General features: G+C 49.7%; 1 protein-coding gene across 1 annotated transcript in view; it reads left to right on the top strand.

Annotated features, from left to right (window-relative positions):
- Cad88c (cadherin 88C) overlaps positions 1–17,317 on the top strand; it is a 194,998-nt gene that overhangs the window by 66,109 nt on the left and 111,572 nt on the right.

Raw genomic sequence — 17,317 nt, 5'->3', positions numbered from 1 at the left:
CCACGAAGAGGTGCATTCTGGACGTGTGTGCCTCCATGTAAGCGCAATTCAGGGGTCGCGGGTGTGGAAATAAACTGATGGGCTTGCTTAAACAATTTAATGCAGCAGTGTGTGTTAACCTTGAACCCAGCTGCAGTTTGTTCTTTCGCGTGCTCATGGTTCAAACAAAACGAACTTGAGGACGAATAGGGTTGAGGTAATCTGTTTCAGAACTCGTGCTGTTGCAGCACAAAGCACAGCATTTCGTTTCACTTCGGGGCGTGAAACACCCTGGTCCACTTACTAGTATCCGTACACCGTCAGACGGTCAGGTACCATAAACAAGGATGCTTTGGTTGCGAACACATGATTCAGGGCTCCAGAACACACACCTCACAACTACGTCTATTTCCATCCACAGCGGAGCTCCTTTGATGGAGTGGACCGCGTGTTAACATCGGCCAAAATGCTACTTGAAGTCTTCTTTATTCTTGCGATACGCCAACTGTAGCTTTTTATCTGCCTGTCAGCTCACTACGAGTCGCGAACGGCTGTCAAAGAACTAGGAGTGAGCATAAGGCACAGTCTTTAAGGAGTGCAAGGAACGTGCCTGACAAGAGACGCCCTGTACTCGAAACCGGCTGGTGCGTCCGCTCGGCCAACCCATCTCTGCAGGGCCGATGTACGGAGTCAATGAAAGACAGACAGGGCGCAAAGACAAGGGCGTGGCCTCAAGCACTCGCGGCGTGGGCGCCAAGCCAAAGGCGCTGCGTTTGCTCGAGGCACACACATGCTGCACGGACTGCGCTGAAAGTGCTTTCACCGCCTGGCTGTAGCGCTCCGCGGTTCGGCTGCAGGCAGAAAAGCACGAAGTGGGACGGTGGCCACAATTGTGCCCGTTGACCAGAGCACCTTCTTCATTCCCTTCACAACACCGCCCCGGCTGCCGCTTGGCGCCAGACAGGCACCGCGTTGAAGAAACGGTGAAAAAAAAAAAAAAAAACGATAAAAGTAGTCGTTGGTGAAGCTGCAGAGCAGCGGCCGTTCATCGCGAGAACGACAGCGACGGCAACATGATGACCGGCTTCGGAAAGTGAGAGTGCGTGCCCCCCTGTCCTGCAAAAGGAGAAGCAGGAAGCCGGGGGGCAGCGGGGGAGCCGAATAATGTTCCCGGCAGCGTCGGTGGGGGCGACTCGATAACAGCCGTGATGGGCAACCGGGCACTGGAGCGAAGCAGTGGTTCCTTCCCTGGCGTGGTTAGCGCGCACGGAGAGACAGACTATGTTCTCGATTGGCGTTGTGATTTCACTGCGGGCTGGATGCGCGGCAGCGTCGGTGCCATCGTTGTTGGTGTAATCCGGCGCGCGCAGCATAATAGGGGCACGATTGGCCGTTAGACCGGCTGCCCCAGCCTGGGTCAAAGATGCAGCGGCGAGCATCCTTTTCCCCCCCGCGCGCTTGGGTCGGCCGAGAGAGAACTGGTTTTCTGCGCGTCCCCTGCAGCATTCCCCGGCGCTCGCGGACGGCTGCAAGACGCACGGCCGATCGGGGAGCCACGAGAGGCAAGGAGCTGCTGACCGAGCCGCAGGAGAAGCTTGTGAAACAAAATACTAATACCAAGGGGAAAGAGGGGGTCCTCCGCAGCGCACCCATGCCTCGATGATGCCCGCGCTCCCAGCCAGCCATCTCCTTCGTGGAAGCGGCCGTTCAGGGGGGTGTTCACCATCATGATAGCCCCAACCTCGCAGGGGAAAGCGTTCACTCGCCACCTTGGGCGTGCAGGGGGCACGGGGTGCAGCGGGCGAATGCGTCTAACTGCCTGCCCCCCTGGACTTTCTCGGAAGCGAGGTTATGTACTTTATGCGGGGAGTCCGACTGGCCTGCATGCACGGCGCTCATCTGCCATATTAGGGCAAAGAGCAAAACAAAAGAACAACGGGCAGAGCTTACGTTATGCATATAATTTTATATGGACAGCACTCACAGTAATAATAATAAAAAAAAAACGCTCTAAGCGATGTTTTTAAGGGTGTCGAGAAACCTAAAAGAAGTCCAGTGGTCATCATGGCGCGCATCTCGCAGCACTATCCTGCCGCAGTTTCACAAACTACAAAGAAAAAGTTCGAATCTAATGTAGTAAATATTCACCATTGTCGACAAGCGCCTCAGAAAAGGTGCATTAAAAAAAAGTTTATTAGCATTTATAGCACTATTTCGAGCGCCATGACAATTCATGGTTTTGTTCATTGTGGCAGTTTATAATACTATTGCTATGCCATGTCTGCGTTTACTCCATTATTCCATCGTTGAATTTGGGTGCATACCTTAAACATGCGGATGTTTCTGCTGCCCATTATCCTCAGCCCATTCCCTATTCCCCCTGCAATGTTCCAAGAGCGAAATAAATAAATAAATAAATAAATAAATAAATAAATAAATAAATAAATAAATAAATAAATAAATACAGTTCAATTCATTTTGAAGACAAAAAAAAAATAACATGCGAAGTATCAAGTCTGGTGAAGTCTGAACTCGTAAACTTTCGGGATAAGAAGCTGGTGCTGCATATCTCGTCACTGGTCAATTCATAGACGGTCGCACACAAACACCTACACGGGCAGTCGTTTAAGAGCTTCCAACACGTGGAATGGAGCCATATTAATGTACAGCTCGAATACGATAATCGGATGCGCTCCGGCGATACCATAGTAAACTTCAAGAAGCCTCATTCTGTGGGTGGTGCATTGTACGCTTGAAGGCAACCCCGCGTCTTTGCTTCACTGCGATACACTTGAGTAACCTCTTCCCGAAGCGCGAACAGGGCGAATTCGGCGAATGCCAAGGTTCAGCGGGCTCGTACGCTGAAACATCTTAATTGCCTGCGCTGCAACATTGCTCAATGGGAACGTGGTGCTTCAGTTGAATTGACTGTTACGACACCAATACAACACCGAAGTGAGTTTAAAGAATTCCTATTCGGGAATGTAATGGGCAGTTTTGCTCTTTTACTGGATCAACCCTTGATTTTACTGCTTAGCGGAAGTATAAAGTTTATTTATAAAGCTTGAAAGAGGAGGCCTTCCGCGATCTCCGCAACACGCTGGCGTCGTCGCACGCATTTCAATGTCGCTTGGTGCTCCGCATCCTCTGTAGTTTCGATTCGCACCTCTTCACTGGTTAATATGGACTCTCAGTTGGTTCACGCACATAATTTAAACGTTCCTGCAATGTGCTAGATAGAGAAAGCCGTATTGGCCTACCGAGCTGCAGTGTGGCCTTAGAATAGGAGCAATAAGAAGGAATAATTAAGACAATCCTCCGCAGTTAGCGGCTAAAAAAGGAAAGTTAACGGGGCGCTTTTATAACTGCTGATGTTGGCTATGGTTTCACGACCATTTATAATAATGTGTCGTCGTGTAGCTTCGGCACTCCAGAATACAGTTTAACAAAGACGAGCTCAGATTTCCACTTTTCGCCTTCAATGCTTCAAGTTTTTAAAAATCCTGGTCGGCTGGATGCAGGCCTAGGAAATATGCAACCAAAAATGATTCACCCTTTGGGGAATGTTAATTGACGCGCCGCCTTGAACTTGGCACAGAAAGCCATTTTGCTTCACTGAGAAAACATGGCGAACAGTAGAGAACGGAGGAATTTGGTACTAACAAGATTTGACTGTACACTTGTAACCACATTCCACATAAACCGAAACGTTCCAAGATCTAGAGTGACGATGTGTGCATAACTGCAAGAATAAGCCTGGTTATTCGCCCTGAAACAAATGTCAAACAGGGGCAAGCATAAAAACACGAACGTCCATTTCCCTACGCCAGAAACGGTTGAAATTCTTGTCTAAATTATTTTCCTCGTGTAATTTCCTCGTCCTCGTGTTAGGTGTGGCGCCACATGCCCAAAACGGGTAACCTACAGGTTGTATAACGGCCGACGTGTTCTGAGAGCACAGGCGTTAGATCCAGGTCATTCATGTGAAATACAAAAAAAAAAAAAGGCCACTTCTCTTCTCATTTTGCTGCGAATGTCGTCGAAAGGCGATGGTCCTGCGCCGCCTTAAATGCTTTCCTTCTCCTTCCCGCCCACCCCTCACACCCTTCCCCTGCCGTATCGTTCCTCCCACGATAAACACGGTAGAGGTTAGCTAAAGTCAATTCAACTTTCCCGCGTTACACCGCTCGCGCGCTATCTACTGGAACCTTTCGTTACTGTTTGCTGCTGTTGTTGTTGTTGTTGTTGTTGTTCCTGGTGAATTGTAACATGCCCACATGGGGGATTGGCCAGGAATCGGGCGTGAGGGGGGCTAATGCGCCCGCTCAAAACACCGGAAAATTATAAACATAGCGATTTATATGCAGAAAGAGATCATTGTTAGAAAACGGAATTGGTTGAAAACTGAAAGTAGAGTTTGGAATAGAAAAATGAGCTTTTTGGGCCGGAAAAAGTACATGCAAGAATCAAAGCAAACAAGGCAGGCGCCTGGTCTCGGAAACGTATGCATGAATGGCTGCAGCCGACTTCTTGGAATGCCGCCACGCAGTCCAGGCACGTGCGCGAGCGCTGTTTGTATTTTGGGTCAACACGTTGTTTTCAACGCGTATTTTTTTATTTGCTATATCAGTAAAATCAAGCAGCCGTGTATTTTTAATTGAAACAACATTGCAGATACCAGTTATGTGTTGATGTTTTGCCTCACGTATGGCTAATGTGTTCTTTTTTGCTGAGCAATGTTGACAAGTGTGAAGCGTGTTTTCAGATATAGTGGTTTGTAAAAGTTTCGCCTGTGTAAACTTCTCGTTCAAGAATTCTGTTAAGTTCTGGCGGGGTGGTTGGATCGAGGAACACGCAGAGGGGAAAAAAATCGGGTTTAAATAGCCTAAAAAAGACTATTGTCTTTAACAAACACCGGCGTGCTTGGCGTGTTGCGCAGGCCAAAAAGCCTTCAGGTCATTTTAACTTTATCCGGAGACCACTTCCACTATGGCAGGGCTCACAGCGTGGGCCCTCTGCAGCGTCCAATCCGCCAAATTTGAACTTTCCCGGGCAAATAGAGAGAAAACTCGCTGGGAAAGCGTGGAAGCTGCGCACGTCCACAGACATACCCGCATTTGAAAACGAACGTAAGAGAGATTTCCGGCAGGGACCTTCGGGTTACCGCGAAGGACGGATAGAAAGAAGAAAACATGCGCTAGAAATGGAGAGTCAAAGCCCGCTAGGGCCAACAGGCATTTCACCCCGAACGAAGGAAGGAAACAGCACTGGGCGTCGGCGGTGCGTGACGAGATTCGGCGGATAAAAGGGATTCCCCGGTCGGAGGAGGGTGGGGGCGCACGTGTGAACTAAGGGTCGCCCGAACGTTCGGCGCGCTCATCTTTTATGTATATGTATACATACAGGAGTACGCATACGCCAATACTTATATTTTGCGAATTTTGTTGGCGAAGCGCGTTGCAGATCGTTGGCTGTTGCGACGAATCTTGTAGCTACGTCGACATCTTATGCCTTGTAGTCGTTATAGCCAGCTGTAGTCAATGACCTGGAACGACTCATCGACGCGCAACGACTGAGCGCAGCTTACATCACATAACATAAGCGCATGACAAGCTCGTTGGCTTGCACCGGGACGTAAAATGTGAAAGTAGAGGCAACCAACTGAAGTCAACACGCACGCACGCACGCACGCACGCACGCACGCACACCACCCACATTTGACATGTGCCGCTAAAAAGGGCGTTGATCGTCGCAGAAGCCGCATGGGGATAAGGGCCAAGTCACATAACCCCTTCGTAAAGGCTTATATGTCATCTGTCTAAGTTCGGCGTGTTTGTCAGTTATGCGGCAGATTCGTTATTATTGGCACAAAATATGATACGAAGAGTTGCTAGAGCCGATTCTCGTACTTCGATTTACGAAGATGACGAATGATGTATGCGCAGGCGTTCGTATTATAAGTACCATCCACATGTGAACATGGTTTCAGGTGGCTTTCGTGACAGAAGTGTACTTTTTAAGCTTGTATCCCAGTGCTCTTTCAAGTGCTACTGGCAACGAGCTGCGAACAGCGCGCTGAATATTTTGCGACATTACTATCATATAGCTGTGGTTAACTTAATGTTTTGCAACTATTTAACATCGCATAGTTAATATCAGTTTGCGTAACTGAGGGCAAATACGGACTCCTGAATACTATTAGCGACACTGTAAACAGGTAAACAATGGTCGTCTGTGAGTGTTATCTTTTTGCGATCATGCAAAAGTTCAATTTTTGATTGCATACCTGTTATGATAGATGAGGCTGCCTGCGTTGTATTTGTGATGCTCTGGTAAGGCCTGAGAGACCATACACATTTGCTGATTAGAATAGCTTTTTCTTTTTTAGAAAAGAGAAAGTGGCTGTCATATGATGGACTCCGGGCAGCATCAGTCGTGCGTACGCAGATAAATTGGTAGACAACTGACACTAAACGCATACACTTCGGGTGCACATATACTTCAGGCACAGTCTTTGTCAAAATTTTCTAGGCCAAGCTGAAAGTGCGTAGCCCACAAAAAATTCAATGTACAAGCTTACATCCCGATGGAGGCTGAAACGTTTTATGCCGGAAAGCTAGAAAAAAACACCTTTCTTAGTGTCATAAAATAATTTTGTCACACGAACCTCCCATTCCGCATGGACACTTAAAGGTAAAGCTTATTCTTTGAATTTGCCCAGAAGGCTTAGGTTCTTTGGCAAAGAGTGTACGTCGAATGACACTCCGCTTAGATTTACTTTCTCTTCTCATCAAAAGAATGCTTCGGCTAGACCCTATTGATTACCTAACTCCTTGTCAAGAAGGCCTACACGCCATGACCACCCGGAAAAGTTTACTCCACATTTCGCTCGCACAGACCTATTTAGGTTGTCTTTTTTTCCCCCATGCGATAAATGATTGGAACACTGATATTCAATTCCGTAATGTCCACTCCCTTACTTGATGTTCTCATGTTTATTGGGCATTTTTGTTTTTCTTGTTTTGTCTTTGCGTGTTCTTGTTGTAAAGCGCCTTTCCTGCTTGGACCTGTGAAAGGTCTGCAGTATGTACATAAATAAATAAAATAAATAAATATGCCTGCTGACCTTGAAGTTTGTAGAATAAAAAAGGAAGCAAAGAGGAAAATCGCAGAGGCGAAGGCCAAAGCATATATAATTTGCAGAAAGATGTCCTCAGCCGAATACAACCAAAAAGGAAGAACCGAAGGGAGTTCAACAGTGCCTGTGAGGAAAACATTCCACCAAGCTGAAAGGTCAAGTGTATAGGGCAGTGGTTATCAGCTAAGCTGTCGCAACAGCCAAGGTTGGCCTGGGAAAGACCAAGGGCCTCAGGGTAAAAAACGTCGGGGATGAAGACGCAAAGGAACAAAGAAAGATCGGGTACAGAATGGCTGCATATGCAAGGAATTGGGGAGGACACATACACTGATACTAATTTCGAAGAACGAAGATCGAGCTCGTTTTCCAAGCAATGAGGCGGAACAACGACTTCATCCAGAAAGTAGCGAGGTTATCGAGGAAGGAGGACACGAAAGAGGCGGACCGAAGAATAGCGGGCAGCAGCACCTCGTCCGGGAAAACTCGGACAAACGACTGAAGATGGAGCGGGTCATTGGCAGAGCGAGCTGCGGAGCACGTACTCGCCGAAAACCGGGACTCCTTATTAGAAATTGGATGGAGCTGCATGCATAAAAAGAAGCAAGAAAAGATGGGGGAGGTAGACAAAATCAAAACCTCTCCACCCTGGGAAGAGGGAAGTCCAGCAAAGCTGGTGGTGTGGTTGTATTTGCTATGGGGGGGGGGGGGGGGGGGGGTTAACTATATTGGGGATTTGCATTGTTGTATTATAAGGACAGTGGACCTATCTCCGCGCCACAGACTAAGGACGCCCTCAATTGTTGTGTTAAGATAGTGACATTTCATTATACCGCGGCTACGCCAATCACAGCGCAGTCTCTAGTCGCCGCGCATGTGGCCGCTTAGGACTGCGCGGCACTGTTAAATGCCAGGGGGGGAGATAGACGCAACGCGTGGGTGGTGGTGGTGGAGAGGAGTACGAAGTGGGGCTGCAACCACACTCCCTCCCTAGATGGCCATGCTTCACGGCGCAACTCACAATGTGGGAAAGCCAGCCTACAAAAACCAAGCTTACACAGATTTTTTTTAAAAGTCGGCTTCACCTCTAAACACAAATGCATTGCTGAGAAGACGTTTCTTGGGGGAACTATGAGACGACGTAAGATGGAGGTCGGAAGAACTTTTTTTATTTACTATGAATTTTTCCATACGCTGAATACACGTCGCTGAGTGAGTAAAGCGGTCACACCAACGCAAGAACCTGGGGATTAGACATATACAGCTTCGCTGTAAAGTAATAAGATGAATAAGATGAGAAGCTGCATTAACAGTACGAGCACCAAACCTAGTAGGGAAATAGATGACCCTGAGAGTGAAGGAGGTTCTGACACGCAAAACTGCATTCTAATTAACGCAGCTTAGCGACAACTTGTAACTTTTCGTAATTATTACCAGGTTCATCTTAATCACATTCGTTGTTTGCATAACGTGACCGCTTTCGAGATCGGAGAAGAGCGACTAAATTGCACCCAACTCGGTCAAAGAACAGTGCTTCCTAAGGAGGCGTATGTGACCAATAGCGCCCTACTGAAACTGAATTACGGAAATAATTAAATGGCACATTGAGCAGAAAAGCCGCCGCTAGGCGCCGTAGCTGCAAAATAGCTCCTAAAAAAATGGCGCCTGAAATGGCTCCTAAATTGGCTAGTGACGACGACAGCGGCCGCCAGAGGCTCGCTGCTGAGGCTGCGACGATGTACACCCTCTCGAAGGAGCGCTCTGGGGCTTTCAATTGGACGTTTAGAACTCACCAGAAGTCCTTAGCTGTCCTCGAACTTTTTTCCCTCCTCCGTGTTCCCGCTTTTTACGAATTCGGAAAGGTGCTCCACTTTAAACGGAACAAAGGAAGAGGTTTATTGACGCAGTGTGCAGCCGCTTCCAGTGTGCACAATGTCGATACCTTGTGCTGCAGTCTCTTTCGGGGACAATTCCTAGCCCGCCGCCGTAAACCCACATACGTGGATCCCAAACCGCGTCCAGCCCCCAGCTAAGCTGTTCGTGTGAAGGTGATACAGCCGTCGCGCACAATGCCCCACTTGTCGCGCAACCCTTCAGACGGCGGCTGGAAAGGGAAAGGGGCGCGCAGTCACGCGCACTCAGCATCCGTCGTTCGGCAATCGGGACAACAGGGAGGGCCCTTCTCCAAGCCGCGCGAGACGCCGCTGGACGGAGGGCTCGCGAAACAAGGGAGGCGCACGCAGATCAATTACAGAGACAACCGTTAGCGAAAACCGTACCGGCGGGCGTCGCTGGCTCAATCGAAGTGCTCACCGGCCGAGAACAAGGGAAGAGCGCGAGGACAAAGGCATGATTGCCGGACCAGCGACGGCAGCGGATTCTTCTCCCACGGTGTCTTCACGCGCGCGGGGGAGTCGGACCAGTGGCTCGCTCAGGGACGCCCGCTCGACTCACTCTCGCCACCGCCGCACCTTGGCGGGATGAGAACACGTACTACGTCGTGCGACCGGCCTCCGAAGAGACGCCCTCGTTTCGCGGCGCCGATGGAAGCAAGAAAGAAAAGCGCAGTCTTTCGAACGCTGCTTATTGTTTTCGGAGAGCCGAAGAGATGACCCCGTTCGGCCCTGGCCGCGGCCGCCGCTCGCTCCTTCGACGTGAGCAGCGGCAGTCCGGCTGCCTTTAAATTAATGGCCGCCAGCTCGAAGGACTTCGGCGCGAACGCATTGTGCCTCCTGGCGGCGTCCGAGGGCTCGTCGCGCCACGAGCACGTGTTGCGCGCCTCGAGCGTGCTTTATGCAGCTCAGCGGTGTCGGCGCCGCCACCGCTTTTGAGCGGCGAGGTGTCAGTCAGCAAGCTCGCGTAGTTAGACCCTGAAAGGTACGGGCTAACGGTGACCGTGCGCGACATGACTTGCGTACGTAGCGACCACTCGTTTCCCGCGGCGTGGCTCTGTCTCCGGAGCAAACGCCCATGGTCTCCTTCCGCGCGTATCACCGCTTTCGGTGATGGTGAATCGTTCGGGGATCGAAAACGGGAAGCAGAGGCCGACTTCCCGCTGACTCCGGTTATCGATCCATGCGGACGTCGCGACCCAGAGGCTTCTCCAGTACGACTGTACTTACGCGCATCCTGCGATTCCTTGATGGCTGACTGTCTCCTCTCAAGAGGAGGAAGATCATCAGCTTTCAGGACACACTGAACGTTTTTGGCGCGAGCCGGCATCGCCTGTTTCGTTGCGCCGTCCTTTTGTTTCTTCATCGTTCAATGCGAATACCGCGGTCTCAAGAAGCCCGACTTTTCCTTCTGCCCCGCCTTCCGAAGTGATATCTGTCTTCTCGTCGGGGAAGGTGTTTTTAGCACTTGCAGGAAGCTAGAGGATGCTTCCGAGGTCCCACCGAGGGTCGTAGGTATATCGAGTGACGATTCAGAAACAAATTAGGTTGCTTGCTGGCGGCTGGTTCCCGGACGACGCACCGTCAGTTCTTGTTTTGGGTCAATTTTTGGGCAGATTTGCGCTGCGCCCGCTTATTTTAACCGGTAATCTTAGTGGCCCTATCTGTGATGGCTATTGAAGTATCGCCAGCCTTGTTCACACCCCGAAAAAAAAATCATTCTCCCTTATGTTACCAACTCAAAGGGATGCAAGTGCGAAAGCAGATGGGACCCTTTATCACACTGAAGACGGAACTGCTGCGAAGTATCGCTATTGCAGTGAGCACAAAATATGAATGAATGGGCAGGGAGTTATTTTGGGAGCCCTTACAAAAATGCTTTTTTACATTCTGTAGACGTTCTGTTGACATCCTACCAACTTTATTGCTATCCTACATACTCTTACATTCTATTGACAGTCGTCTGTAAAAAGTCTACTGAATGTATGTTGACACCCGTCTGTTGACTGTTGTATGTAGAAAGTCTACTTAATTCACGTGGACATTTGTCTGTTGACGGTTGTATATAGAAAGTCTACCTCATTTTTGTTGACATTTGTCTGTTGACGAGCTTCTGTAGGATGACCACTAAAAGTGTTTTGACACGCTTTGTCTCAAGTTGAATTTAACGCAAACATCTTTTTCCTTCGTCCTGGAGTCCGATTTCAATTAATTCATATTGGTTTTTGCTAAATACCAGGACAGGTTCACAATATTTGGGGACAAACTATTTACTTGACTTTAACCAAATTACGTTACTTTGTTTGAATCAGGTTTTAAACACACACACACACACACACACACAAACACACGCGCGCCCGAGCGCCTGCACGCACGCGCGCACGCACACAGACACACATACTGTCTCTCTCTCTCTCTCTCTCACACACACACACACACACACACACACACACACACACACACACACACACACACACACACACACACACACACGTATCTTTCTCTCTCCCTCTCTCTCTGCATGTATCTTCACACTTGTGCAGCCCGAGAAAAAAAAAAGTAGCAAAAGGGAGCAACTTTCAGTGTTCGTACCTCGAGCCGCGCAGTTTCTCCCTCGGAACAACCAGTTCGTCCCTCAGCCGCACGGGTTGGTACTTCACGACCCGCTCGCTTTCACTCTTCACGGTGATCAACATGACTATTCAGCGGTTCCGAACAAGCGCCAGCCAGCGGCATCAACCACGCGCAACCGCTCGTCACTGTGTTTTGATTTGCGCAAGCTAAGTGCCATGCATGGTTGAAAGGAACGAATTATGCCAGTAAATATTTCGCGACAGACTACTGGACGTGTCTCCAACAACGGCGATAATCTAAAATCGCCTGCTATGCCCACCTAATACGGCCGGCGCAGATGTTTTGGTCGCTCTCGGCCAACCGCCAGCGGCGCCCCTCCCTCTTTGCGTACCTCCGGGAGAAACGCGTCAATCACCGGAGGCAGCCGAAACGCGGCGCGCAACCCATTCCAGATTTCCGTTTTGTTTAGTTACAGCTTGCAACAATAAAGTAAACATGAAGATATGTGCAATTGCTTACGTTCCAGTGTTTCGCGCTATTATATTTTGGAAATAATAACGCGTAGTTTTGTAAACATGCAATGAGAGGCGCGCCTCACCGCGGCATCGGCATCCCGCGGCTGGCGGGTATATATACATGAAGTGCACTGCTATCATTTGTGCGGTGTCGGTGTCCTGCTTGCAAGCTTGTGGTTTTTCGGATTTTGTGAGCTGGGGTTGTGTTGTTTGATGTGTTGTGTTTCAGAAAGTGCGCGTGTGGATGTGTGGCTCCGCAAAATGTGAACCCTCGCAGACGAGGTTCCCGAGGCCTAATCTGTTTCTGCTTTCTTTTATTTTTTTTCATTTTTGCTCCCACTAAACGATCTTTTAAAGGGCAATAATGACGACGTTCTATTAAGCTGTATTGACACCACGGTCTAGGAATGGCCGGCTTTTCTCACTGCATCACGTTTCGAATATCCTGTCAGAAACGCTTCGGTTAGCAACAGCGATTGAGTATAAAGTCTACAAAAAACTTTCTGTAGAAAGTCTACAGAAACGTTTCAGTTCAAACACGGTGGCCAATGGTTGACAAAAAGTTGGTAGGCTGTTGCTAGGAAGTCTATAGACAGTGAGTAGACAGTCTACTCAATGTTGGTAGCTTTTGTCGACTTTTGTCAACAAACATTGAATTCAATGTTGGTAAAAATTTTTATGAGGGAGTAAATGCTGCGAAGATATTTTCGGAGAAACTGTCGCGAGTAACGCAGGTCCAAACAACGAGTGCAGCTTCAACTCAGAACCACGTGCATAACCAACGGTATGGAGAGCCTCGCGTGTTCTTCCATGTTGTTTTGGAAACGACGAGGCATCGCAATGGGACATTTTCCAAACGAGCGACGCGAGGAGCGGGTGTTTCAACAGCACGATGCCTCCGTATTATGTGCCTGGCGATGTCGTGTACCGTACCCGTCCCAAGGGTGAGGCGCACTGCATTCTGTTGCGGGGTTTCTTGTTAAAACGGCTAACCTCAGCACGCGACGCAACTTGCAGTCGCGCTTCAGACTGTTCCGGTAAACACGTGAAAAGCGCAAGTGCGCGCATCTACGAAGTAAAATGGGAACTTTCCGCGTGTCCACTGCAGCCAGCGTGCGCCATTTTCCTCTCCGGCGACAAGTACAGGAATACCGTCCTTCGAGAGCCACGCTTCGCTTAAAAAAGGCTTTCGCCATCAAAAAATAAATAAATAAAAAATAAAAATCAAACGGCGCATAAAAGACCAATGGTCGCATGAATGTAACGCGCGCCCTCAGCCTGTCATTTCCGCTGTGCCTGGTGGCGAACAAGACGAAGTGGTCTCAGTAGCGGCTTAAGTCAAGCTGGCTACACCACCTCACTGCCACTACTGTTTTCCCGCACTGCATGTTACGCCGCATCGCTTCCTGCTGGTCCAACACGCAGGTTTGCTCTAGACTTTTATTAGAAATGCTTCCGGTTATGCGAATGCTTTCTGAGACTTACACACGCGGCTATAAACTATATTTTAGTACTTTCCATTTCCCTGCCATACGTCCCTGCCGGCGTTCGACTGCTGTCGAGGTAGAAGCAGGCACGCTCTTGTCCTTCCCACAACCTCCTGCGAGATTGTTTGCTTCAGCGAGCGGCCTGCACACATGAGCCTGGACGACCTGACGGCAGCGCGAATATGAGCACCGGACGCAAAGGGGAACAAAGTCGTGAGCGAGAGAAAAGCGATCGCTGTTTGCGCATAATGCGAGCGCCGCTATTTTTGACTCGGCCCGCAGAAACGTGCGCGTCGGCGCCATTGGGATGCGCGCGCGCGGGGCAAGGTGGGCCCCGTGACGCGCGCTGGAACCGCGTGACGGCCTGCTCGCCAGCGCCCCCTCACCCCGCGCCCCCCTCTGTATCTGCCCGCTCTCTCGTCTGTCTAGCTGCTCGTCTTATTCGCATTTCTTTTTTTCTGTCGTGAGCCCACGACGAAAGTTCGAACGCTTCTTCGGCCGTACGTCCGGCAAAGTCGAGAGAAAGTGCGATTCCTGGTTCACTGAGCTCGTCTTCTCTGCCGTTTGGCCGCCGACCAGGGTACGCCTTGCTTCAGGGGGTCGGGTCATGTCCTGGCCAGCCGAGCAGAAGAACCTACCCCGCCTTGTGCCAGGGTGTAATTGCGTTCTCTGCACGCCCTAGTTGATCTCTGAGAAGAAGTGCATCACCATAGACAACGCCAATTTACGTCAACGATGCGCCACCCATTTCATCGCTGTGAACGGGTGGGGAAGACATTACAACCTCTATCGCACTCTCGCGTCTAAAGTTCGTTTCAAAATAATGCGATCACTTGACTATATAGGCAGTGCATCATTGAGGAGCAGGACAGAACAACGGGGTGTATGTGCTGACAGAACGAAATGGCTGCTTGGGGAGATGTATACATCGCTTCGAACTCAGAAACAGGTTCAGTGTATGAACGGTGTCAACAGCGATTGGCCCAACATTATAGCCACGTAGGCTCTTGGCGGCACGCTATTTTACCTGTGCGCGCACCGTAGAGTGTTGCGTTCGGTCGGAGATTCACTGATTGGAAACGAAAATAAGCAACGAGACACAGAGAGTGACGGCGTCTTCAGTAAACGCCCCGTTGTCCAACTTAACCGGATAACGACGCGTGGCCAGTGCTGGGCCGCGGCAAAGGCTTGCGCATTCTCAATGCGTCTAGCTTTCACTTTTACTTTGGGGGGAAACGACGGAATCACCCATGGAGCTATCCATGGATGGCTTCGATGCTACGTTGGTGTACTCTTCCAGACGTCTCAATTCTGTCCTTGCGCTCGTTCGGCGCCCGTTATGTCACAATTTTCATCCCCATCCCTGACTCCAATTCCAATTTTGATCCCCTGTGGTTTATAAATTTCCTTTGGGCTTTAGCGCCCACATTTATGCCTCTCCTTAAGATACCTCTTTTCCTCTGTCTTTTTTTGCCGTGGTTGAAATGTGAATTGCTACATTGAGGAGGTGACGTAATTGCAGTCGATTTCGATATGTAGTAAAAACAAAATTGTGCTGCTAAATTTTTCTTCGACTGATCTCCAGACTTGTCGCTCGGGGTGAGTCAAAGGACGCCCAATAATTTTCGTCGCAGTGGATTCATCAAAGTGAGATGCAAACATACCTCAGCTGTTGAATGAACCCTGGAGATTCGTCAGATCTGTCGCGTCGGTGCTCGTATATTTCGAAGCCGCGTTCCATACTCGCGACCGTGCCATATATACTGTGGCGCAATTGCGTTGCAGCGAATACGGAACGCATTCGCGCTTTCAACTACAACACCTCGCACTATTCATTCATTCATTCATTCATTCATTCATTCATTCATTCATTCATTCATTCATTCATTTGGACAGACCAAAAGTGTGGTCTGCTACAGGGGCAGAGACTGAGGGCCAAATCGCCTGACGAAGATTCTGCCCTTCTGGAGTTCAGCAGCCGTGCGTATACATTTTACGCAAAGCAAAACGAGATAAAGTCATTTTGTACACCTGAAGAGAACAAGTCTGCAACATGATATGAAGCGAAGTGTTCTAATACAAGGACATCAAAAAGCTACAGCAACAACACGCACATTTTCTCTTGCTACACCGTATACGTTTATACAAAATTTATTGAGACGACCTCAAGAAACCGTCGAAGTATACGAGCTCAGTCACGACAGCAGCGGCGACCACCAGTTCGCGTATTCAATCGTGGTCGGCGCTGGCGTGCGACACCGGTCTTCGGATCGAACAGTGACACATTTAGGCGTGCGGTGATTTTTCCCCCCTACTTCCTGCGCATTCCTTGCCGTTGTTGCCGCAGGAGGAAGGAAGGTCGGCGGGTAAACGAGACTCCCCGGGCCTTTTCTTCTTCTTCTTCTTTCGCCTCCCCTGTAGACATCGCATATATGGGCTGCGTAGCGCGTAAAAGCGGAACACCATCATCAGGTCGCACGATGCTCGGCCCGCTGCGGAAGCGAGCCGGATAACACTTCCGTCTTGGCCCCGGCGCGCGGCGGACTCGCGCACGCTGCGAGCAATCAGTGTTATAGGTCTCCTGTTTCGCCCGTCGACCGCGGCCGACCTCGGGCAGCGTGGAAGAAGAAACGTGGCTGCCGCACGAGAGCGCGGAACATCGCGTCTGCCCCTCGGAAGCGCCGCTCTCTTCCTCGGCTTCCCCCGCAGCGCGGCCGCTTCGCTCCTTTCGCCGCTGGCGAGGATCATTGCCGGCTGTGACGTGCCGATGTGGCGTTACAGCGTTCCGCGAATAGGAAAGCGTACCGACTAACAGAAGGGTGGTGTCGCTGTCGCTAATTGTATTCAGACTCGCATGTCTCGACATCATTCGGTTATAAATTGGGGGGTAAGGGACAGTGGGGGGGATAAAACCCTAGTGAGTGATTGACACATGCGTCGGCAGGAGCGGTACATTTGTGCTGAAGCCTCTCGAAGAGATGACTCCGGTTTTTTGCGTGGATGCGAATATAGTGTAGAGAAGATGCGGGAAGAGCAAAGTTGCGTAGCATGTTATAAGCTCAGATGGGCGGCGTTGAATCAGACTCTTCTGAATGAAGCGGTCTGGACGTCGTCTTCGTGCACTGCGGCACCTTGTGTTATTGTGTTGTGTCGTCACCTTGTGTTATTTTGTGGGCAGGTTAGTAAAAAAAGCACCATGTACCTACGAGTATTCAGCGGCTGTATAACACTCGCAGAGTTAATCTGACGCATTCAGCTCAAGAAAACTAAATTAAACTAAAAATAAATAGCGGAAGCGCTATACGATTGCCGGGAAGTCGGTCGGATCAGAATGCTGCCGAACAGTGAAACTAAGTGTACGGCTGTGTGAAAGCGAAAAAAACTGGGCTATAGATACATTGCCATGCTTTTTGCCTTATAAAATTGACGGTCTGAGTTTCCCTGGTATAAATAAGAAAGCGAAAAATTAGTAAGCCCTTCAGTACACTTGTGTATACAGCGAAGTCCGAGATGTGCCTCCTCGCTCTTTCCAACAAAATTAAATATTCGGCTGAGGGGGAAAAGGGGGGGGGGGGGGGGTATGGACACGAGGTCAGTGATTCTGGCTATCATGAAATAATCACTCCTGATAATTCTTTGTATGTCACAAGCGTGCCCCCAGTTTATGCGGCTTCGCCGTCTGATCTCGCCACGCCGATCAGTCATTTTGCAGCGCCCCTGAAGAAAACAAAAGTG

Source organism: Haemaphysalis longicornis, unplaced genomic scaffold (genome assembly GCF_048455015.1).
Source record: "Haemaphysalis longicornis isolate Haplotype H1 unplaced genomic scaffold, Haemaphysalis longicornis Haplotype H1 scaffold_1, whole genome shotgun sequence".
Lineage (NCBI taxonomy): Eukaryota > Metazoa > Arthropoda > Arachnida > Ixodida > Ixodidae > Haemaphysalis > Haemaphysalis longicornis.
This window is presented reverse-complemented; position numbering and strand designations above follow the sequence as displayed.